Genomic DNA, 23,244 nt, shown 5'->3' on the forward strand with positions numbered 1-23,244 from the left:
AAGCTCTGCTGAGGACAAGGAGGCCTCTCCCACAAGGCTCTGCAACCAATGACCGGAACACAGGCCACAGAAAAGCAAAGAGTAGGCTTGCCTAAAATCTACTATAACACTCAAAATCTGTTAAAACTCCAGGGTCTCTGCCTGCATGCCGTCAGAGAGCTGATTCAGAGGGCCAGAACTAAAATGTAGTAGTCACACTTTCTAGCTCAGATTTTTATTTATTTATTTTATTATTATTATTATTATTATTATTTTTTTTTTTTTTTTTTTTTTTTGCTATTTCAGAACTACCTTCAGAACCTAGTCTCTAGCTTGGGTAAAAGTCAATGCACCTTGGGTAAGAACTGCCAAAATACCTTTCCTCCTGAAAATGTTCTCACCCACTCAAAAATCTTCCATGGCTCCCCACTGCCCTAAAGTAGGACAGGGTGCTCGCTCTGGCTCCCTTCCATACTCTCACCTCACTGCCTCCCAAAACAGCTCACTTCTCTGGTCAGACCACTCCCCTCCTGGTCTGAGCACCTGGCTCCAGGCTTTCCACTAAGAGCTCTCTTCCCCCACCCCACCCCACCACTCCACCCCCCACACCCGAGCCCTTCCACTGGAGGGGGTCCAGAGCAATCACACACCTCTCTCTCCCTTCCCTCCCAGGGTACTATGAACTCAGCTTCTGGGACAATCATTAGCTAAGACCTGGAGGCTTTTGTGGCCTGCGTTCAGGGTCTGAGATGTCCACAGACCAGCCTGCAGGACATTAACTCAGGGATCCTGCAGCCTCCACAAGGGTTGGGGGCTGTTCTCATTTCCTATTTTAAAGGGAAGAAACAGGCTCGGAGAAATAATGCTAATTCAGGGCCTCACGGTAGCACCACGATCTGCACGGGGTCGGCCTGGTTCCAGTTTCTTCTCCCACATGTCACCCCATGTGTTCTAAACAAAAGGGAATTGTGAGCCACGTCCCTGTCCCAATGGCGGTAAGGCCAGCATACAGGAAGTGGTGAGCTGCAGAGTCCAGGTCATTTCTCAGGCTCTGGGGCTCCAGGACCTTCCATAGAGAGCTGGGTAGGAAGAAGAAAATAAAAAAACCCAACAGCCAACTGCATCAGCAAATGAGTGGCCAACTAGGACGTTGGGAAAACTGGGGAACCTGTATTTTTCCACCATCTCTCCATGACCTGTACACCTTCTCCTGCCTCAGGACATCCTCTCTGCCTCCCAAGGTAGAAGAAATACCTGTCAATAAATAAGAACAGCAGTGGAGGGTCCATCAGTTTCCAGAGTTCTGATGACGTCACCTACCCAAGTTGTACTGCAACAGCACTCTTCAAAGGACCCCTATGAGGGTGTGTGTGTGTGTGTGTGTGTGTGTGTGTGTGTGTGTGTGTGTGTGTACATGCACATCCAGCATTAAGGCTAGCCTCAGGCTAAGTCTCAGCCAGTGAGGCACGGTGGAGTTAGGGGGTGACACAAGAGGACTCTACTGTTGGCTTAGCTTTCTTTCTTCCATCTAGCTCCTTCCTAACCGCCCCCACCCTCCCCTCCCCTCTAAGTCAAAGGATGGAAGTGGGAGAGGGACTGGACCAGGACAGAAGAATGGGACCATGGGCTGCTCACACTGAAGAGAGATCACTCAAGCTCTCTCCTCATGCTGGCGACCCCGCCCACTGCTGCTTCCATCAGCCTTGAAGCTTCGGCCTGCTAGCAATCCAGTCCCCTCAGAGGGACTTCCCCCTCAGCCTGAATCCGTGTAAATCCAGGTAGATCTCTGTGTGATACAGGCTTGGCCAATAAGAACATCACATTACACGGACGAGTGACTGACACATGGGTTGAGAGGTATCCCTTAGCAAGACAAGCTGAAGTAATCACCCCCAGCAGCTGCTTATGTGACTGTATTTGGAAATAGGGTCTCGCAGGTATCATCAATCAAGGTAAGGGAGGTCATTGAGGTCATGCTGATCTAGGTGTCCTCAGAAAAAGAAAGCCTCCCTCAAGGCTGGAAGACAGCTCAGTGGGAAAGCACTTGCCTCATTAGAACAAGGACCTCAGTTGGATACCCAGAACTCACATGGAAAAAAAAAAAAAAAGTATGTTGGTCGAGGCAGAGACAGGAGGCTCCCCAGCCAGCTACTTTTACCTAATTAACAGCTACACAGGCTTCAAAAGGAGGTAGCCAGCATTCCTGAAGATAATGCTCAGGCTGTCCTCTGGCCTGCGTAAGCTCACATGTACAGGATTGCGTGCACGCACACGCGTGTGCCATGACAACATAGACCTACACACAGAAGATGGCCACTGGACGACAGAGACAGAGGGAGGCAGAGTCTAGAACTATGCTGCCCCAGGCCAGGAAAGCGTGGGACCATCTGCAGTTGGAGGAGGAAAAGGGTCTCCTGGAGGAGGTCCTCGGGGCAGCCTGGCCCTGTCAATGCCCTGACTCCATCCTAGCCTCCGGAGCTGAGAATAAGCTTCAGTTCTTTTCAGTCTCAGCCGAAAGTGACAGGACCCGCCAGATCGACTAGAGCCAACCACCCCAGCCAGCCCCAGCCTCAAGCTGAGTCCTGGCTCAAGGAAGCTGATAAGCCAAGGGGATACAGTGCTGGCAGCCATCTTCTCATGATTTGGCAAGAGAGCCAAATCTTTCCCAGAGAGCCTGAGGAAATATTTCCAACGAGACAATGTGAGTCTTTAATAACCTGAAACGTCTCTGCACTGTCTCTGAACCCTTGGGGACATATGAGCCGCCACCCCGCCCCCCCCCCCCCCCCAAAAAAAAAAAAAAAAAAAAAAAAAAAAAAAGCTATTTGCTGACATTCCCTTCACTTTTCCACCTATGCTCAAGATATATGTGTCTGATACCCTCCAGGGCCTTTACATTTTCTCATACACAAGCATAATTTGCCTCAAGCAGTGGTTCTCAACCTGTGGGTCATAACCCCAAAGAAACTGATGGAAAACACAGATATTTACATTGCAAGTCTTAACAGTAGCAAAATCTCAGTTATGAAGTAGTGATGAAAAGGTTATGGTTGGGGGTCACCACAACATGAGGAACTGTATTAAAAGGTCGCAACGTTAGGAAGGTTGAGAACCACTGCTCTAAAGCATGTCTAAGGGAGCATAACACTAGCGGCCATCCTCCAAGGGACCTAAGCTTTGTGGTGATATTTTGTGTATGCTCTAGCAAATAAAGCTTGCCTGAAGATCAGAGGGCAAAGCCAGCCATTAGTTAGCCATAGAGACAGACGGATCTCTGTGAGTTCAAGGCCACCCTGGGCTACACAAGATTGATCCAGTTTAAAAGAGAAACAGAACCAGGAAGTAGTGGCACACACCTTTAATCCCAGCACTAGGGAGGTTGAGAGGGGAAGAGATATGGCTGGGCAGAGAAAGGAATATAAGGCAGGAGGAGAGAGAAACTCAGCATCCTTTCAGGCTGAGGATTTTAGAGGTAAGAACTAGTGGCTGGCTGCTCTGCTTCTCTGATCTTTCAACTTTCACCCTGATATCTGACTCCAGGTTTTTATTATTAGACCAATTAGAATTCGTGCTACAAAGCTTTCCACACTAGTACTGAGATTCTGAAGTGCCAGGCTCTCTGTGGCCAGACCCTTCACCCTTCAGAGTTCTGCTTTCACAATGGCTAGCTTATCCTAAAGGTGCACTGAAATTTTCTTTCTTTCTTTCTTTCTTTCTTTCTTTCTTTCTTTCTTTCTTTCTTTCTTTCTTTCTTACTTTCTTACTTTCTTACTTTCTTACTTTCTTACTTTCTCTCTCTCTCTCTCTCTCTCTCTCTCTCTCTCTCTCTCTCTCTCTCTTTTGGTTTGGTTTTTCAAGACAGGGTTTCTCTTGTGCATTCCTGGCTGTCCTGGAACTTACTCTGTAAATCAGGCTGGCCTCAAACTCAGAGATCCACCTGCCTCTGCCTCCCTAGTGCTGGGATTAAGGGTATGCTCATCACCGTGCCTAGCTTGGAATTTTCTTATAACAAAAAACAGTCCCTTCAAGCTCAGAATCGTAAGTAAAGAGGTACTTGATTTTAAATGACCCAAACAGCTTCTATCATAAAAACAAAGTTTTGGAGGTAGGGGTCTGTGGTGCTTCAACAGTTTGATGCTGGCAAAAACTGAGGCTTTTCTTCAAATGTCCATTCTGCCATGTTTACCATGGGTGACTTTGGTCCACCTCATGGTCATAAAATGATGGTCACAGCTCCAAATACCCACAACAGGGTACCTGGAAGGAAAAAGGGACATGGCCAAGGAGATGTGTTTTTCATAAGAGAGTAGATGCTCTTTCCCCTGGTATCTCATTGGTCAGAAGTAGGTGAAACAGACCCCTTAGTGCCAGGAAGACTTGAAAGCAAAGGAAGCTGTGTGTGCATGGATGGCCTAGGCTAACCCAAAGCCACCCAAACAGAGATGGTGGAATATTAAGAGAGAAGGCAGGTTGGGAAGCTAAGTCTACAGACAGAGAAGAATAAGAGAATCACCAGGCTTGGTCATCCCAGCTGCAAAGGACACTGAGGAGGAAAGGTCATGAGTTCAAGGCCTGCCTGAGCTACAGAGTGAGTTAATGAGAGTTTGTCTCAAATTTTTACAAAAGGATTGGAGTGTAGCTCAAATCATTTGCTTTGCATGTGCAAGGAAGGTCCTGGATTCAACCATTCACACTGGAAAAGCAAGCAAGCAAATAAACAAAAAAGAACAAGAGAGTCTACTGGCCCCTTGAAATCCTCTTAAAAATAACTCTGCAGCTTCTAAGTTGGCCCTAGGGTAAAGTAAACAAGTTCACAAGAATCCTTTCCCAATACCTCATCTGTGCCAGGCCCTCTGCTAGGTACTATGGTGAGTGCCAGGAGCCCACAAAACTTGCAGAGAACACTCTGGAGGCCGGCACAGGAAGCACACAGCAGCCACGGAGCAGGGGAGTTGGTATGCTCCATGCCTGGGTCTAGAGAAGGGGGCAGTGTGCCAAGGTGGGATGGCGTGCAAACAGGGCTAACTGGGTTCTGGAGTTGTTGGGCTCAGGCCCCTCCAAGTCCAGGCACCCCAAATGTGTGAGGCTTTCAGGGAGTAGTAGGCCTCCAAACAAACCCCCTCCCCAGAAGGCAGCTCCCAGCTGCCTCACCCAGTCCCAAAAGGTCTTTGTGAGGAATGCTTCCCGGGACAAAGCAAAGGCCAGGAGCGGCAGGCTGGAGGAAGTACGCTCCCTGCCTTAAATAGAAGCGAGCCAGGGCTGGTGGAGAGTTTGCAAAGGAGGATGGGCTGCGGGCTAGAGCGCTTTTAAAGAAAGCTCAGTGGTTATCCTGGTCTACCTACCGCCTGTGCCGGCTGGTAAAACAGAGATCTGAGGTGGCTCTGCTCTCTACCACACCCACGCGTGCTGGGGGGTGGGGGGGTGGAAGGGCAGCTCCTCCCTCTCCTAAGGCATAGTGGAGTACCTATTACTGTCATGTACACACTGACCGCGAGGCCTCACAATAGCAAGTAAGCAACACACCACACACTCCAAACGGTTCTACAAGAGCCCCTAGGCAAGCAACACTCTCCTTTCCAGGAGAGGCTCAGAGACTGAGCCGGCACTGAAGGGCGGCAAGAGGCCTCTGAATGCACTCAAGTACACTCCCAGGGCCTGCCTGGGCTCCTGCAGGCTGCTTAGCTCTTTCATCCAGTCCGAAAGGTGGCAAGTCACAGTGCAGGTGGCTAAGCTCAGCGAGAGGAAGACAGGGTCAGCTGGAGAACTGAGAGACCGTTACCAAAAACGACATGAGAAGAAGAGTCGTGCTGCCCCTGAGAAGGACCTATGTGGGAGGAGAAGGCAAAATGCTTTGATGAAAGTGTCCAGGCCAGGGCGGTGGTGGCGCACGCCTTTAATCCCAGCACTCGGGAGGCAGAGGCTGGTGGATCTCTGTGAGTTCGAGGCCAACCTGGTCTACAGAGTGAGTTCCAGGATAGCCAGGACTATTTTACAGAGAAACCCTGTCTCGAGAAAAAAAAAAAAAAGTGTCCAGAAGGTACTGAAGGGGACTCCAAGTTCACCCACGACATCTGGTCTCCTCATCAAAGTGGAAGCGCCTGGCAGAAGAGGGTGAGGCAATCTGTGTCTCTCTGCCCAAGGAAATGAACAACAAGCCAGTCACACAGCACTGATGTCCTTCTCTGGGGTCTGACACCAGGCAGGTTCCCAGCACTCTGCACACGCAGCAGGGACCTCCCATCTCCTGCACAGAGAAGCCATGCCTCCAGGATCCCACCTCCACACCACAGGGTCCCATGCTCTCTGACTGCATGTCTTTCCTGACAGGAAACCCCGCATGGAGACTCCAGAGACACAGACAGATCAAAAGAAATCAGTTGTAAATAAGGGTAAGTGAGGTTCAGGACACCTCAAGAGCAGGTGCCTCCTCCAGGACCCCCAGTGTGCTTGATAAGAGGCTGCAAACAACCCTACGGTCCTCTGCCAATACCCCTAATCCAATGACAACCTCCTCAGCTGGATGGCCTGAGCAAAGCCGTGTAGCTCCCCAGTGCCACCACCCACACAGGTACACACCCACACAGGCACACAGGCACACACACACACACACACACACACACAGGCACACAGGCACACACACACACACACACACACACACTTCCACGCTTCTCTGTACAGAGAAGTGTCCAGAACCACCACCACCCACTTCAGGAACTGGGCACCAAGAAATTCTCCCATATTCCAGGCAGGAGAGTACCCCTCACCCTTCTATAGTCAGAATAAACAGGGGAGGAGCCTGCATCCTGAGGGGGATGCCACCAAAGAGGGGTCTGAGAGAGCAGGGAGCAACAGAGCACTGGGTGAGAATCCCAATTTTGCCCTTTAACAGCTCCATAATCCAGTGAACTTCTCTGAACTTCAGTTTCCACAGCCAAAAGGTAAGGCAATCAATTGTCCTTACGGCTTGTAGGACTGGCTTTGGGTTTATATGAGGGATTTTTTTTTCAAGTGCTTTATAAAGCACTCCCAAATGTTAGCTATATTTACATTGACTTTATTGCTGGACTCCCAGGAGCCGACTCGGCTTCTACTCAAGGCCTTTGTGACTGATGCCAGGCACCCTGGGCAGACCTGGCTGAGGAACAGACTGCTTCTCCCACGGGATTGCCAGATCCTGGGCACTGTGTATAAAACCTAGGTCTTGTGAATTCCTGACTTCCATGCCTATTTGGGAAGGCCTATTCAGATTGTCCTTATATTAGAAGTTCTGTTTGTCCAGGTGGGAGGGACAAAAGTCCCTCGTGAGGACAGAGATGGCCCAAGAGAGACTCAGTGGGCTAGAGCACACCCCTAAGTCTAACGTGGCCTCCTGACACAATCTGCCCTGCCACAGCCCTCCTCCCAAACCAAGTCTCCCCAGGACTGGTGATGCAGGCAATGCCATTGGTCCCCTACTGAAAGCAGGGAATGAAAGCTGGGAAAGGTTCGGCTTCTAGACACCAGGCCTAAGAACTTGGGAGGCAATGTGGTCCTTTAGAGAGAAACCGGAACGTGAGCCCATCCTTCCCCATTGCTGTTCAAAACTGTCCTCAAGCAGGGGGGCTCAGACAGGTAGCATCACCTGTGTGCACTGGTCTGTCCTCTGAGCTCGAATGAGGCTCAACCAGGCACAGGGTAACACAGCACACGCAGATATGTACTCAGAATGCCCGACAGAGATATGAGTGCCCACATCTGCTGCGTGGAATGCGGCCTCAACTGGGCAGCCTCAGCTCCCGCCAGCACCACTTTGAACTGGAGGCCAGACTGAAATCACAACAGGGAACTGTATTGCATTGCCCACCCAGAAACAGAGTCTACGCTCCCCAAAGCAGCACAAGACACTGGGGCATGGATCCCCTCATCCCGTAAATACTGTTCATTTGTTCCAAAGCAGACACCAGGCTGGGATACAGACTGTACCCCGACTACAGAAGTTCCCGTCTGCTGAGAGCAAGGATGCCTTGAGACTGGGGGGCTTCTACCAGGTGGCATCTGTGGAAAGCCTGAGTCCTGATGAGCAGAGAGACCTTCCCAGCAAGCAGCCTTTGGAAGAGGGCACTCCTATTCTGCTGGTCACGGCTGTGTGAGAACCATTGTTTCAGATAACTCAGCAGTACGAACTATGGAAAACAGCATGCTCTGTCTCCAAGGATTGTCTTGCCTTTATTCTCTACGAGCCTTTTACTGAAGTATAAACCTATGATAAGAATAGGACTCTGGGTTTAATTCCCAGTACTATAAGGAAATGAAAGGGGGGGATTTAAAAGGAGGGGGAAAAAGAGGGTAGTATAAGTGGACAAAACTGAGAAACAAATATTTGCAGTTATCTTGTGTTCCCACACAACATCCTACCCCCCCTGCCCGCCCCTGCCCCCGGGTGGTCCACCTCTGACCTGCCTCTCACCTGCCTGGCCATGACCTTCCCCTACATGGAAGGTCCACTGAGTATACTTCCCAGCTTAGCTCCTTTGTTAGGTTTATCTGAGGGACTCGGCTACGTTCTGCACACGGTGGCGGCCAGTTTGCCCTCACTATGGCACCCACTGCACTCTTGATTGGAAAGCAAGTCTTTCCCTGGAGGCAGAACCACAGGGTCAGAGGGTAGCCTGTGCTCAGCACTGACCAAGTCACACTCCCCAACCCCAGTGAGCCCCTTTCCCTGCCGGGCTTCTCCCTGTCTCCATGTTCACACATTACACACATTCATTACATTCGGTCTCTCACTGTGTAAGTCATGTATGCTCCACGAAGACAGGGGTTCTTTGCACTGCTTGGCCCGGGACAGATGCACCGGAAGCACTGGCTAGCCAGAGGAACATCTGCCCTCACCTGTGCACACAAGCAGAGGGCTCTTACAAGGTTCCTTCCCCTCTAAGAGTCCTTCTTCCCAGAGATGCCTGGCCAGGTCCAAGGTTCTGGCCTCACCTAGCAGCCCCGGCTGCCAGTGAGGCTTGCTTGCTTGCTTGCTTGCTTGCTTGCTTGCTTGCTTGCTTCCTCCCTCCCTCCCTCCTTCCCTCCCTCCCTCTCTCTCTTTGTTGTTGTTTTGTTTTTTCAAGACAGGGTTTCTCTGTGTAACCTTGGCTGTCTTGGAACTCACTCTGTAGACCAGGCTGGCCTCGAACTCAGAGAGATCCGCCTGGCTCTGCCTCCTGAGTACTGGCATTAAAGGCGTGTGCCATCACTGCCTGGCGCCAGTGAGGCTTTCTGTTGGAGCCGAGGGCCCTCAGCCATCCTCACAGCCCCTGGGACACTGAGAGAGAGCACGGTGGCTCTTGGGACAAGTCCAGACTCAGGTTTCCTGGTCACCAGATGGTGGCTGAGCACCCAGGAGACTGGTAAAGCACCCGCTCAGGGGCGGTGCAGTGAAGAAGGTGAGGCGGAGAGCCTGCTCGGTGAGGTACTCAGGCTGCAGGAGCTCCAGGGACCTGCATCTGCCCTGCTCTGAGGGAACAGGGAAGGGGTCACAGCAGTGCTATCTCCACAGCTGCCTGTTCCAAAGCTCCTACGAAGAGAAGGCCAGGGAGGGCAGTGCAAGCAGACATTGAACTGGGTGTGGGAAGGCTGAGGGACAAAACCCATTCCTGGCAGATAAGAACAAAAGGGAGAAGAGTTAGAAAGACTTCAGGGTAGGGTAACAATGGGCCAGAGTCACTAGACAAGGCTCAGGTCATCCACAGTTGTACGGCAGGTGTAGGCCTCACCATGCCCACCATGAGAAGGTCGCTGTGGAATAGCAGCCAGGGTCCTAGGGAGCCTGCACCCCTCAAGGGCCTGGGAAGTAGGATGGGGTGACAGGCAAAGTACTCCCTGAGGGGAGGGGAAACAAGGCAAGACAGATGAAGTTAAAACACAATCTGGCATCTTAAATAGCTCGCCCCAGCCAGAGCTGGCTACAATACTTTCCAGCCAGAGCTCAATCCAGAACCTTCTAACCATATGAGAGCAAGGCCTCTGCCTCGGAGCCTCAGACCCCCACTGTCGCTGTGGCAACGGCCCACAAACACGGGGAGCCCAGGCTTCAGTACTACAAACAACCCTGACAGATTCAATAAATATAAATGTACTACAGCAATTTGTGGGGAATTTATGAGAAATTAAAATTTCAACTTCGACAATAAACAACCCATTTCAGAATTTGCCTCACTTAAAGTTAAATAAACTGTGTGCAAGCATTTTTGGAGCATGATGATGTGAGGCTAAAAGCTGGCCTGGTGGGGAATGCCTCCTGGGCCTCCCCACCAAGAGCACTCCCTCTACAGTGTGTATGGGCCGGCTCCTCCTCTGCACTTTCACACCTGGGCCTTCCAAAGCCACCTGGGCCACAGTGAGGCAGGGATGAGGAACTCCGGTGTGCATGAACTCGGGAGTCAGCCAGAGAAAGGCCTGATACTAGGTCACAAAGCTGGTCAAGGTCAGAAGCAGGATGAAAACCTGCAGGTCAGCCCTGCGCGCGACAGATACACACACACACACAACCTAATGTATACTTGCTGTGCACAAAATAATCACGTGTAAGGGAGGCTGTATGTGGGGAGCTAGCTGAAGTCTCTGGAAATCCACCCTACTGAGACCATCCACAGGGCTAGCTAGCCTGGAGCAGATCAAGGACTTCTCGCACACTCACCCCCCACAGGGTGGAAGGCTCACTCAGACCCCAGGATTCTGCAGTAGTAGGAACACAGCATCAGGATGAAAGGCTGAGGAGACGAGGAGGGATGGTCCCGTGGGGAGATGCCCCGCTCCTGCTTTCTGACTCTAGAAAGGCCCACAGAGATGGGACCCAGGAGACTGCACAATCTCTTTACAGAGAGGGAAGCAGGGTAGCCCACACTGCACAGGCAGTGGACAGGCTGGGGCGGGGGAGGGGGGGGCAGGCAGGGAGCCAACAGCCTTGGCCTGATGCTTGTTCTTGTGGGAGGCACTACATGCCCAACAGGCGTGCACTAGGCCATTCTCCTCAGGCTTGGTGGAGAAAAAGATCACAACCCGAGATTCAGTAGCGTGACGGCTAATCACCGGCCAGCAGGTGCGAGAGCAGGTACCACATGGTCCTGGCAGGGGACCCATTTAATAACAGAGAGACACCGAAAGCCTCAGCTGAAGTGAGTCAGGGGCTTGGTCATCCCAGAGTCTCACAGGACAGCAAGGGCCTGGCAGTGAGTCCTGGATAGAACCCAGCAACAGAAGGACTGCAGGGAACCGGCTACTCCTCGCTGGTCCGCCCCTCATCCGTCCACATTCGTGCCTTGCCTCGCAACCTGGCAACCCCAGGGGATAGACAGAGGGAGCTAGAATGTGAGTGACATAGGAAGGAGAGAGAAGCGAGTGTCACATACATCCCTGTAGCACACGTGACAACAAGGCCCCCTGAGCCAGGAAGGATGACCTCCAATGCAGGGTTCACTCTCCACAATTCCTCCAGATGCCCGCCTAGGGGATTTGTCCCCTAGGAAGTAGGTGTTACTTTAACAAGCTCCACACCAATAAATACTCATATTTATGTAGCACACAGCAATTATCACAGCCCTGCCCCCACAACGTGAGAGCGGGACACTCACAGCAATACTAGTCACAACAGCAACAAAGGAGAACCAGGGCCAGCATCCACCTAGAGAATCAAATAACCACAACAACGGCCACATTTAGCAGAAAGGCAGCACTCACGGTAGCTAGGTACATGGTGAGAACAAATTACATGATCTGTGCCATAATTTGTTTAAAGTGCATCAATGAACAGTCAGTCTATCTCTACAGTTAAAGGACGTGTGGCCACTGGATCTTTGGAGTGTAAAGAAATGTATTTTGCTCCTATAGGCCACACAAGACACTATAGATCTTCTAGAAAGCCATTTAAAGATGCCTTCTAGAAGGTCAGAAAATCACATAGACAGAGAGACAGCTCCCGAGGGGCCCTGGTCCCATGGCAGCTTTGCATTATCACAGAAGTAAAGGGGACCACGAACAGTCCAGCTGGAGGGGCTCCATGGCTTACAGTCAAGGCTGAGTCCTGGCCATTGGACCTAAGACACTTCGTCTTCTCCCTAGTAATATGGATGGGCAGGAGTCCCATGCCCATTAGCTGACAAAGACACTGAGGTCACAGAGAGCAAAGTAGCAGAATGCCCTGAGTGGTGGGCCCAGAGTATCCTCCAAGTACCCAACAGTCTCAGATGCTGCCTCCAGACCCTGATGCCTGGGCTGAGAGGTAGCCATAGGACCAGGGCCCCTGGGAGCTATGTCTCTGTCTATGTGATTTTCTGACTTTCTAGAAGGCATCTTTAAATGGCTTTCTAGAAGATCAAAGGTCACTAGTCTGTCTGTCTGTCTGTCTGTCTCTCTCTCTCTCTCTGTATTTATTTGTTTATTTGTTTGTTTATTTATTGATTGATTGGTTTTTCGAGATAGGGTTTCTCTGTGTAGTTTTGGTGCCTGTCCTGGATCTCACTCTGTAGACCAGGCTGGCCTCAAACTCACAGAGATCCTCCTGGCTCTGCCTCTCGAGAGCTGGGATTAAAGGCATGTGCTACCACTGCCCGGCTGGTCACTAGTCTCTTAAGCTTAGTCACTGGGTGCCCCACCCACCACCCTCCCCCACGCCAGGCTGTTTCTGCCCTGTTCCTGAACTTTCAGCTCATCAGAGGCATCCTTGCCCAACCTGGCTCCTATTGATCTTGTCAAACACTGGGAATGATGGGAGAAGGTGGCAAACCAAGGACTTCCTCCCCACCAGGAATCCACACCCCTCTCCCACCTGAGACGGGAGACGAGCCAAAGTCAAATTCTCAGTTAGCCAAGCGTGGGCTTCGCGAAACCAGAGTCAGATTGGAAGAAGATGAGCTGCTCTTGAAGTCCTTGCCCAGCACAGCCCTGCACGCCCTCCTGAGCCACCTCCTGGCAGTGGGGCTGAGATGTACAAGCTCCTCCCCTCTGTCCTCGCCTCATCTCGGGTTCCAGCCCACCACCATCTGGCTGTGTCCACTTGCCCAGAACTGCACAGCTACCAAAGGGCACAGCTGGAACTAAGGGTGAGTCCTAGCCAGTGGCCCATGAGATGCAGAGGAGCACCTTCCTCTGGGACCCAAACCCAGCTCTGCTGCTAACTCACTGGGCAGCACAGGGCAAGCAAGGCTGGCTCCACATGGGCAGCCTGAGTCTGGCCTGAAAGTGGGCACTAACAAAAGCAGCCAGCCAGGGAAGGCACAGATAGCTACCGGGCTAGTTCATGGAGGCACAGCCCAGTGACAAAGGCATTCCGGGATTCCTCCACAGGTATGTCCTAGCTCCCAGACTCCAGTGCTGTCTCCTCCTTCCAGATGTCCCTTCGCGACCTGAACAAAGTTCCCAGTCCAGGGCCTGCACCTCATTTCCACTAGATCAGCAGAGCCTCCGGAGCGGCTTCTGGAGTGTGACTCAGCCCCACAACACCAAGTTTCTGGGACATGGCTGCTGGCTGGGCCCCAGCAAGCCGGCATCTCCTTATAGGGCGTGCTTTATAGCCATTCTACAAAATTCAAGAGGAGTGAGATGTAGACAGTGATGCTGGGAGCAGGCTGGGGGCAGGGGCTCAAGCTCCCAGAGCGTCTGGGTCCGCAAAGGCTTCCCCTGTCTGCTGCTTGTACACAGCTTCCGAGATCCGTGGAGGAGGAAGGGCCACTCTGCTTCCCGGGGGAGTCTCGAGTCAGCGGCTGGACAAAATGGGAAGAGAGAGAGGCAGAGCCAAGCTATAGCTCCAGATTTGCAAACCTTTTGGAAAAGCCAGCAACTGTTGTGCCTGGGGCTCCCTGGGACCTCCCCAGAGAACCATAAATGGCGTGCTAGGTTTGAGGAAAGTGATGTTTGTGAAGCTAGAGCCAGCATCCGTATCTCTGCTCCCCATCATTGCTGAACGAGAACTGAATCAGCCTCTGCCCATTAATGCACCCCAGGGCAAAAGCCATTCTGATCTCAAAGGGTGCTGCAGAGCACACAGCATCCACCCCTAGACATAGGCAAGAGCTGAGCTGCCAAACAGGAGCAGAGGGACCACAAGCCGGGCCACCATGGAGAATCATCCCCGGTCATCCCCACTCTGAACAAACCAGATAGGCGTATACATGACTGGTGTGTCTGACTCTCCCGTTGTGGGAACACATCATACAGAGAGAACCCTGTACCCTGGCTCACACACACTCCCCCTTCACACTTGCATTTTCCACAGGTCACTAATGACAACCATATTGGCACTTGTAAACGGTACTGGACCCCTGCTTCCAAGACAAACCACCGTGCAAGCTCTGTGTCCACTTACCTTGCATTATATCTCAATGCTTAGAAACCTATGAGACTGCATCAATCAATATTCCCATTCTACAGACGAGGAGATGGAACGTCGGGGAGGTGAGTAACTTGTCCTGTTTTAAGTGAGAGGCCCAGTGAGCTTCATCTTCACGAGGCTCACCAACTAAAGCCAATTCCACACCTCCCCATCCTCCTCAGTAACAGAATCCTGAGGTCGTTTGAGGTGACAATGTGCCCAGTGAAAACATCACACTCCCTGCCCACTGACACCAGATGTGGCTCAGTTCTGACCCAGGCATGGTCAGAAGCAGTATTAGAAGGGACTTACTTCTAAGAAGGCCACCGCCAAGTGAGAACGGACTCCGGTGGGTGCTGGGTGGGGGTCTTTCCCCACACTGCCTCCACTGCTCAGAAAGAACAAATGTGACTGCAGCTCCGACAACAGGAAGCCACACAAGGCCAGCAGAGAGGGTGGAATGTCACAGACATTGATTGGTGCAGCACTCTGGAGCTCCCATAGCTCTGTGGTGTCTATACCCAGCATCTTTAACGTGGGAGACAAATGCATCCCGTTTTCTTTGGGTCACTGGCATTTCTAGTCCTCTACTGACAGCTGAATACAAATGCCACCTAGCAGAGCTTCAGGGGTGCAGGATGTTGGAGAATTGAAGCTGGCCAGACAGAGCAGGGGAGTGAGGCTGAGACCAGGCAGAGTCCTGACCCTAATGTGCAACAGCCTTGCCCAAGGGAACCAGAGAAGATGGGTTCAGGCCACCATCTCCTGTCTCTATTATAGGTCTCCTTTTCTCACCCGGGTTAAAACTTCCTCTTTGTAATACTGCCATGGTTCTTTAATGTGCAGAAGAAAGAGTCAGTCATCTTTTTGTCTGTTTGTTGTTTGCTTTGGAGTGGGCTGTTGTATGTGGCTCTGCTTTGTTTTTCTTCCTAGGCAATCCAGGTTGGCCTGGAATTTACAATCCCCCTGCTTCCACCACCTGACTTCTGGGATTATAGGCATGTGCCGTTACACCCAGCCCTCTCCAGAGTTTTCATTCTCCCTCCTGGGGACTTTCACCATGGTGACTAATCTCATTTTCCCACACGCACTAGCTGCCAGGAGGCTCAGAATTGCCCTGATGTGCTCCCACGGCGGAGGTGTTCTGTCGCTGCCTGTCACCGGCTTATTTACTGGAGTTTCCTTGGAAGGAGGAGGTAAAAAGTAAAACATGCAGAATGCTGAAAACCTTGTCACCCTAGACTGCAAAAACTCATCCGTCCCTTTCCAAGAGCGGTTAAATGGCAATTTACCTCACAAGTTAGCACTTGATGGGAATAGAGAAAATAGCACTTCATGGGAGACTAGATGGCTCAGTGGTTAAGAGCACTGGCTGCTCTTGCAGGAGACCTGGGTTTAGCTCTCAGCACCCACATGGTGTTTCACAAACCATCTGCAACTCCAGGTCCAGGGGATTCAATGCCCTCTTCTGGCCTCCATAAGCACTGCACATATGAGGTGTACGTACATACATACAGGCAAACAAACACACGCATTAAAAAAAAATTTTTTTAAGAAGAAAGAAAACCATTTCCAGTTCATGAATGTAGTTGGCTCTCTGTACTTGACAGGTTCTGCATCCAAGACTCAACCAACTTCAGATCAAAAATATTTGAAAGAAATATTACAAGCGTGCTTACCACATACAGACAATGTTTGTTATTATTCCTTATTTCTAGTACAGTGTTTACACTGTACTAGATGTGATACATAGCCAGTGATGGCTAGAGTGTATTGGCTTTCTGCAAACACTGTATGCTCTTTACAAGGGACTTGAACATTCATGGATTCTGGTACCCACAGGCGTTTCTGGAATCAGTCTCCCAAAGGATGGACCTTTGAAAATGATGCCAAATGATACATCAAGCTGTGCCTAGGAAAGCAACAGCAAGCTTTGCCCAACACCAGGCTACATATACCACCAAATATAGACCACGAATCTTCCATGGCACACAGACACATAACCACTCTCTCCAGCAATCAAAGGCACCTTTCCCATAGCCAGCATGGTAAACCTGAATGTCTCAATTTTGAAAGAACTAAAAGGCATAAAATAGGTGTTACAGAACCAGAGAGGAAAGGGGGAAAAAAAGAGTAAGTTAGTAAAAGTACAGCCAAAGGAGAAGGAGACGCCACTACTTTGAGGATGAGACAGCGGAAACTGTCTCCAGTTCACATATTTCTGCAATATTAAATTATTTTTCTGCTAATTTCCAAAGATTTCTTGGTAAGATGCTTCTACGTGCTAGAGTGTACACTAGGTAGCCAAAGCCCCCAGAAGAACAAGATGAGACCCATGTCCCTAGAGAATTTACAGAAAAAGGCAGGGAAGCCCCTAGCCTGATGACACCCTGAGATGAGCTCAGATGCCTGCAAGGTTAGGTGTCAGGGTAGGTCCCTGGAAAGGGAGAGCCCAAGAAGACTTTAAAGAGCTGGTGACTGTGAGCTTGGTGCTGATGGAACAATGTGTGTCCACCAGATGGGAGAGAGGAGGGATGTGGCCGGCTGCAGGAACAGAATGTCTGGAGAACAGGCCATGTCTCAGGGACATTGGGACTCTGTATAGGGTGCGTTAAAGGTACACATGTGGTTGGGGCTGGAGCTGGGTTTCCTGGAGCAAGATCCAACTACAAGGGCTTCACTGACCCCTTCCAGGAACGGGTCCATCACTCTACACCCTGGCACAGTGGCAAACAGTAACAACATGGGGCTTGTTGAAAAGGGACACCTAAGTAGCCATGCAGCAGAAGGGCCCAGTGCAGGGAAGGGACCACAATGCCCCAGGACAAAGGGACCACAGGAAAGCACTGGCTTTGAAAAACACAAAAGCCAGCAGTGGAATATGAGGGTCAGGTGACAATGTGGAGGACATCGTGCTAACTGAGCCAGGCCACACTAGTATGGAAAAGGACAAACTTGCAAACACAAAGCCAAGTACCTACAATCTCCATTTTGGGGGATCAGAGTTCAAGGCCAGCCTCAGTTACTTAAGACCCTGTTTTACATATACATCCTCTCTCTCTCTCTCTCTCTCTCTCTCTCTCTCTCTCTCTCTCTCTCTCCCCCCCCCTTCTCTCTCTCAGTAAATGTAGTATAATTCATTAATTAATGAGTATAACTCATTCACCAATGAGATGGTTCAGTGGGTAGAGGTGCTTATGCTCAGGCCTGATGACCCCACTAGAAAGTAAGAGAGAATCAACTCCTGAGAGCTGGGCTCTGACTTCTACAAGCCCTCCCTGACACACCCACATCACATTCATACACATACATACACAACCCCAAGTCATACACTGAAAAATTTTTAAATAACAATCTGAATCCATTGGTGTCATGGCACATGTCGCTAATCCCAGTTAAGTCCTGGGGGAAAGATCCCAGAATACATGGAGGCTGTGCACACACTTGCTGTGGCCACCTCTCTCCGCAACCCCAGGCGCTCCTGAAGAGGTATCAAGGCCAACAAGTCTTCAGGGCCTAGTGGATGCAGACAGGTGTCTGACCACCACTCCAAAGGCCCAGACCCACTGCTGGGCATCATCCTACCCACCTCCCAGAGGCAGACGCAGCAGGAATGAGATGCAGCCCCACCACCTGGCAGCCCACCCTTTCCAAACTGACTTCCCGGGAGTGAAGAGCAAGTCTTTGTCTCTATCTTTCAGAAACAGGTGATGTGACAGGACCGGGAGACCGATCATAAAAACCTGGTGGGAGCGAGGTCTCCCTGAAGTGATACTGGCCATATGTGGACACATGCAAGCTTCAGGGAAGGCATGTGAGACTCGCTAAGCTGTGCTCTCCCAACTTTGGAATGTCGTGTGGTTTTCCCATAATAGAAAGCTTTAAAAGTGATAATAAACAAGCCTTCTAGAACCTTACTGCCTGCCTTCAACAACTTCTCTCCTCCCTCTCCCTCCCCTCTCCCCTCCTCCCAAGCAACCTTAGGCTTGCCTTTTGTGTTTCTTCATTTAAAACACAAATGACAGTCTTATAAACCTAACTGAATTGGATATGAGGACATGAATAAATGTACATGAATCTTTATACCAGAACGCAAAACATGTGCTCAATCAAGGTCATTACCCAGAAGTAGTAATGCTGAGGTGGTGACTTCAAACCATCCTAGACGTGGCTTTGGAAACTGCCTTGTGCCTCCCTGGGTTCCCTAATGCCCTGCTTCTAGTACAGAGCCAGGCATGAAGGACACCGTGGTAGACACCGGCCTGTAGGCACTGTGAGTACGAGTGCACAGAATGCAAACAGATCACAAGCAAGCCTTGCCACCGTCACACCTCAGGGTCTTAATGCCTCAAACTCAGCAAGGTCACTTCTAAAAATCTATCCAAAGTGAACACTGAGCTAGGATCTAAACCTACAAAGATCTAAGTTCAGACATCCATGGCAACACTGCCAGCCAGAAGTAACCTTGAACTGAGGCTCCAGACACTCATACACATAGACAATGGGTAACGGAGACAGTTCACCTACCCCCAAATACAGGTCCCAACCTGAGCACCCAGACATAACAGCATGTTTTCACGATTGTCTCTGGGTTTACTTCCCAAGATTCCAGCAATGAGCACACGCGACTCAAAAGTGCAAGAAGAATCTAGAGCTGCTGCTGACCAACCAGAGCTGGCACTGCCTGTGGGAAACAATGGCTTGACCCTCTCTTCACTCATCCTGCAAGCATAGTTCATAGGCTGGACCCAGCAGCCTTTACGGACTATCCAGTTCCGGCCTTGGGAAGACAGTTAATGGGCAGCTCCAGCTGCAGGAGTAGGGTCTGCAGGAGAAGCAGGGAAGGGTCATGATCAAGAGGATGCCTGAGCAGCTCTGAAGGCACACAGGGAAATAGCAGCCGGGCTGGGGAGGGAGATGCAGCCTTCCTACTCAATAGAAAAACAAGGTGCTTTGCATTCTTCAGAGGTAAGCAGAAGACCATGCATGTCTCCTGCCTGCAGCTGTGATGGCTGTCATATCAACATACCATTCCGTCAGCTGCAGATCTGCTCCTATGCTCCCCAAGATGGTGCCCCAGGCCCACATGGCCTCACAGGCCATGCACCAAGTGTCTCCAGCTGCAGCATGCACTCAGATCACAAACAGATTCAGACTGGGCTGGGGCACTCAAAGTCTCCCACAGTACCAGCAATGGTGGGTGGCATCTCAAGAACCACACTGAGTAGTGACTTCACCCCAGAACTGGAGGCCACTTTCCAAACATATCTGCTTCTGCCTCTTCCAAATGCCCTCTCCATCCCTTCCTGTTTTCTTTTTTGCTTCTCTTTAGTCTCATGTGAAGTACTAGCTTGCCACACTCCATCCAAGAACATCAGGAAGTTTTGACAGTAGACCAGGCAAGTAGATCCTGTGGAGGCCCAGTCCCAGCTCAGCTCAACAGAGCACAGGAAGACCTGGGGTTCCAGATGCCTGGGAATGAGGATACACAAGGGCGCGCACAGGGAACCTGCTTCCCTGGCCATCTTCTGCCATCTGGATGATGAAAGCAGAGTATTTCTGTTCTAAGGAGTTCTCCTGTAGACTTGGTGAGTCTGAAGCTGGAGAACAGAATGGCTAGACAGAGCTGAAGCCTGCTAGCCACTCAGGACTGCATGCACCTATACGCATCCCGTCCTGGGAGAGCAGGGGCAAGATAAAGTTGGTTGTACAGTGGATAATTCAGTGGCAGGGCATTTGCTAGGACTGATCCATCCTCAGCAACACACACACACACATAGGCGCGCGCACAAACTAACCAAGTAGAAAGAAATTGCCTGGCAAACGCTAACAGCACTCAGCAGCCATCTTTAGAATGTTCTCACACTGTCTTCCAAGATGGGATTTTTGTTTTATTTTGTTTTGTGTTTCTGGAGACAGGGTCTCACTATGTAGCCCGGGCTAGCCTTGAACTCACAGAGATCTGCCTGCTCCTTGTTCCACAGTGCTGGTACTAAAGGTCTTCCAAAATGAGATTTTTTTTTTTATGGCTACAAAAAAAACCCTGATATAAACAGACACCAATTTATATAACGTTTCCACCTCATGTGTCATTATTATAAAACACACACACACACACACACACACACACACACACACACACACACAATAATGATCATAAATTTGTCATTCAAGATATTCAAATAAGTGGTTGAGAGTGAATAATTTTCTTCAGGTAGAAAAAAAAATAATAATCTGTACCTTAATTGAAAAAACACATAAAATTTGTCTTCGGAAAAAAAAAAGAATTTACAAGCTAAAATCCTTAATAATTAGAAATCCAAAAGTTCCCTCTGGTGAGGAGGCAGCCCAGCTTCTTCCAAGACACATTTGCCCCTCACAGGCCACCGTGCTCACAGCAAAGGGTGAAGAAAAGTGACTCATATTCCTTCAGCACTTGTCGGGGTGCCAAGTATCGACCCCTTTTAAAGAGGAAGAAAATGAAATCTCACAACCAGAAAACACACTGGCAGAAAATCAGGCCGGGGGCCTTAGAACCCCTCAGAGCAGTCAGACCTTTGTCCACCATGGGCCTCTGATGACCACATGGAATCTTCTTGTGCAGAACCAACCTCCCAGGCCTGTGGTGGTCATCCTTGGAGGTACTAATCTGCCGAGGGTCAGCTGTGGTCAGGTGGTCCCCAGAAAGCCACTACTTACAATGGGGGTGACCAGAAGATTGCCACAGGCTCTTCCCCATCCTAAGCAAACAGACCGCTAAAGTCCATGGTGCTTATTAGCTCCAGAGCACTGAGATAAGAGAAGAGCTAAGGAACAGTGTCTCCTTCACCTAGAAACAGTCTAGCAAGGGCACCAAGGCCAGCCACCGGGGACACCGGAGGGAGCGGAATGGCAGAGGAACCTAACAGGGCTGATCAATCTATACCTTTAAGAAAGCTACTAAAATACACCTGGAACTAGCAAGAACATTCCACGAGTAACATTTGCTGATTCGGAGAACTCTGTCCCCTGAATTCAGCACCCCTCTCTGTCATCAGCAGCGTCCCCTCCCTGGCTGTCCTTCCTCCAGTGCCTGGAACCCTGGAACCTAGAATGAACAAGGAACACTTGGGGGCTGACCCCTCACCCTTTCTCACTCCCAAATCCACTCAAGTACTACTTCTGGCCCCTGTAACTTGGTAACTACAGCCAGCCTGCATCTCCCCTCGACAGGCTATAACCCCAGCTTCCTGCTAGAGGCCTGGCTTTCTGCCTTCCATACCAGCTTTTTCCTGACACCCTCCCTGTGCCCTCCAGGGAGCTCTTCCTCCCTCCTCAATCCCAGTGCTCCTCTCTCCCATCAGAACCCCTTCAGTGCCCAGACGCTGCCCCCACCAAAGTTCACCCAGCCCCTCAGTGGTCTGAACTCTCCTGTTTGCTTCAGCCTGGTCTCTTGCCAACCCCCTCAGGACCCAAAGCCCAAACTCCCTAGACCAATCATCCTCAACAGACACCATTCCCAGCCTCCAAGTCTGGATGCAGGCTAGTCTAGGTCCCACGATGCCAACCTAATAACTTCCCATAACACTTAGGCCTCATTCACTCTGCATCAAGAGGTTATGGCCTCCTCTACAGGGCCTCCCCATTGCCACCTACCTCCTTCTTGCTCCATTCCCTCGAAGACCCTAACCCACAACAGAAAGCCTGCCCCATCCACAGGCCTTGCCCTCAACTCCCAACAGTCATCACCGATGTTACACCCCACCCCTGAACTGCATAGGCTCAGCACCAAGTTCTACTGCAGTCCTGAGCACATGGCCTCCTCTCAGAAGTATACAGCCTGCTAATTTCTGCTTCTCAGCCTTGCCTTTCCTCGGATGCTTGATGTCTGCCAGCTTTTGGGGTAGGCTGGTTGCTCTTCCAGAAGACCCCAGCTCAATTCCTGGCACCTACATGGTGGCTCGCAACCATCTGTAACTCTGGTCCCAGGATGCCCAATGCCCTCTTCTGGCCTCTGCAGGTCCTGCATGCATGTGGTGCACAAACATATATGCAGGCAAAACACCCATACACACTTTAAAAAAAAATCTTTTTTTAAGTACTGCATCTCAAGTGGGTGACGGCTCTGCTAGGGTAGAAGCCCTGCTCCCTCTTGAACCTGAGGAAACTTACTTGCCAGCCTGAAAAACAGTGGCTGCCCCAAGACTAGGTTTCATAATGTCTGAATCTGCCAAGAATTTGGAAGGAGGAATCTATAATTGGCTACTGTACTTTTCACACTTGTGGCTTACTCATTTGCATTTTAAAAGAATAGCCCAGGCTAACAGACCCTGCCTTCTCCCCAGTGGGGTGAAAGCCAGGCTTATGCTGAGGCAGGGGCTTTGCCAGCATGCCAGCTGCAGGCAGGCAGGGTCTTCTTGGGTCTTGCTCCACTGGGTTTGGGATACTAGAGGAAGGAGTAATGAAGTCCTACAAAGAAAAGCATCTCTCCTGAATTTATTCACAGACCAGACTAGAGAAACACAGGCTTCTGATGAGCCCTCAGGGAAGCCCAAAGCCCAGCCCCTGAATCCAATAACCCTCCGCCCCCAGACGCTGTCTCCAAGGTGGTCACAGCTCCGTATTTAACACTTGGCCATTTTAGCATCCATCTGGCTGTGTTCAAAGCTTTCAGACTCAGGGAGGAGAGGGGGAGGGGAGAGAGGTGGCAAGTCCTGATGGGCCTGTGGGCTTGGACTATGCCTCTCAGGAAGGCCCTATTGGGTGCATAAAACTAACCCCCACAGCCAGACTCCTCCCCTGGGAGCCTTCCTGACCTCACAGATGGGGTAAGGTTCCAATGTCTCTGCCCCTCTGGGCCTCTGGCCGCCGACTGCAGACTGGCCCACACAGGTGTCCAGGCTGCCATACAGAAAGCAATGACTGCTCAACCCCACACCTTGTACCTCAAC

At 50.7% G+C, this 23,244-nt stretch overlaps 1 protein-coding gene and 1 long non-coding RNA gene across 3 annotated transcripts in view; one reads left to right on the forward strand and one right to left on the reverse strand.

Annotated features, from left to right (window-relative positions):
- Itpk1 (inositol-tetrakisphosphate 1-kinase) overlaps positions 1-23,244 on the reverse strand; it is a 140,475-nt gene that overhangs the window by 82,633 nt on the left and 34,598 nt on the right.
- Positions 12,631-18,529, forward strand: LOC119089010. 2 transcript variants are annotated; one of them, XR_005092787.1, is made up of 4 exons: positions 12,631-13,046; positions 14,219-14,397; positions 15,409-15,510; positions 18,016-18,529. It is a non-coding gene; the product is annotated as an uncharacterized LOC119089010 (long non-coding RNA). The 2 variants fall into 2 exon arrangements; XR_005092786.1 differs by lacking the exon at positions 18,016-18,529 and having other exon boundaries at positions 15,409-15,720.

The sequence above is a fragment of the Peromyscus leucopus genome, chromosome 14 (assembly GCF_004664715.2).
Source record: "Peromyscus leucopus breed LL Stock chromosome 14, UCI_PerLeu_2.1, whole genome shotgun sequence".
NCBI classification, from domain to species: domain Eukaryota; kingdom Metazoa; phylum Chordata; class Mammalia; order Rodentia; family Cricetidae; genus Peromyscus; species Peromyscus leucopus.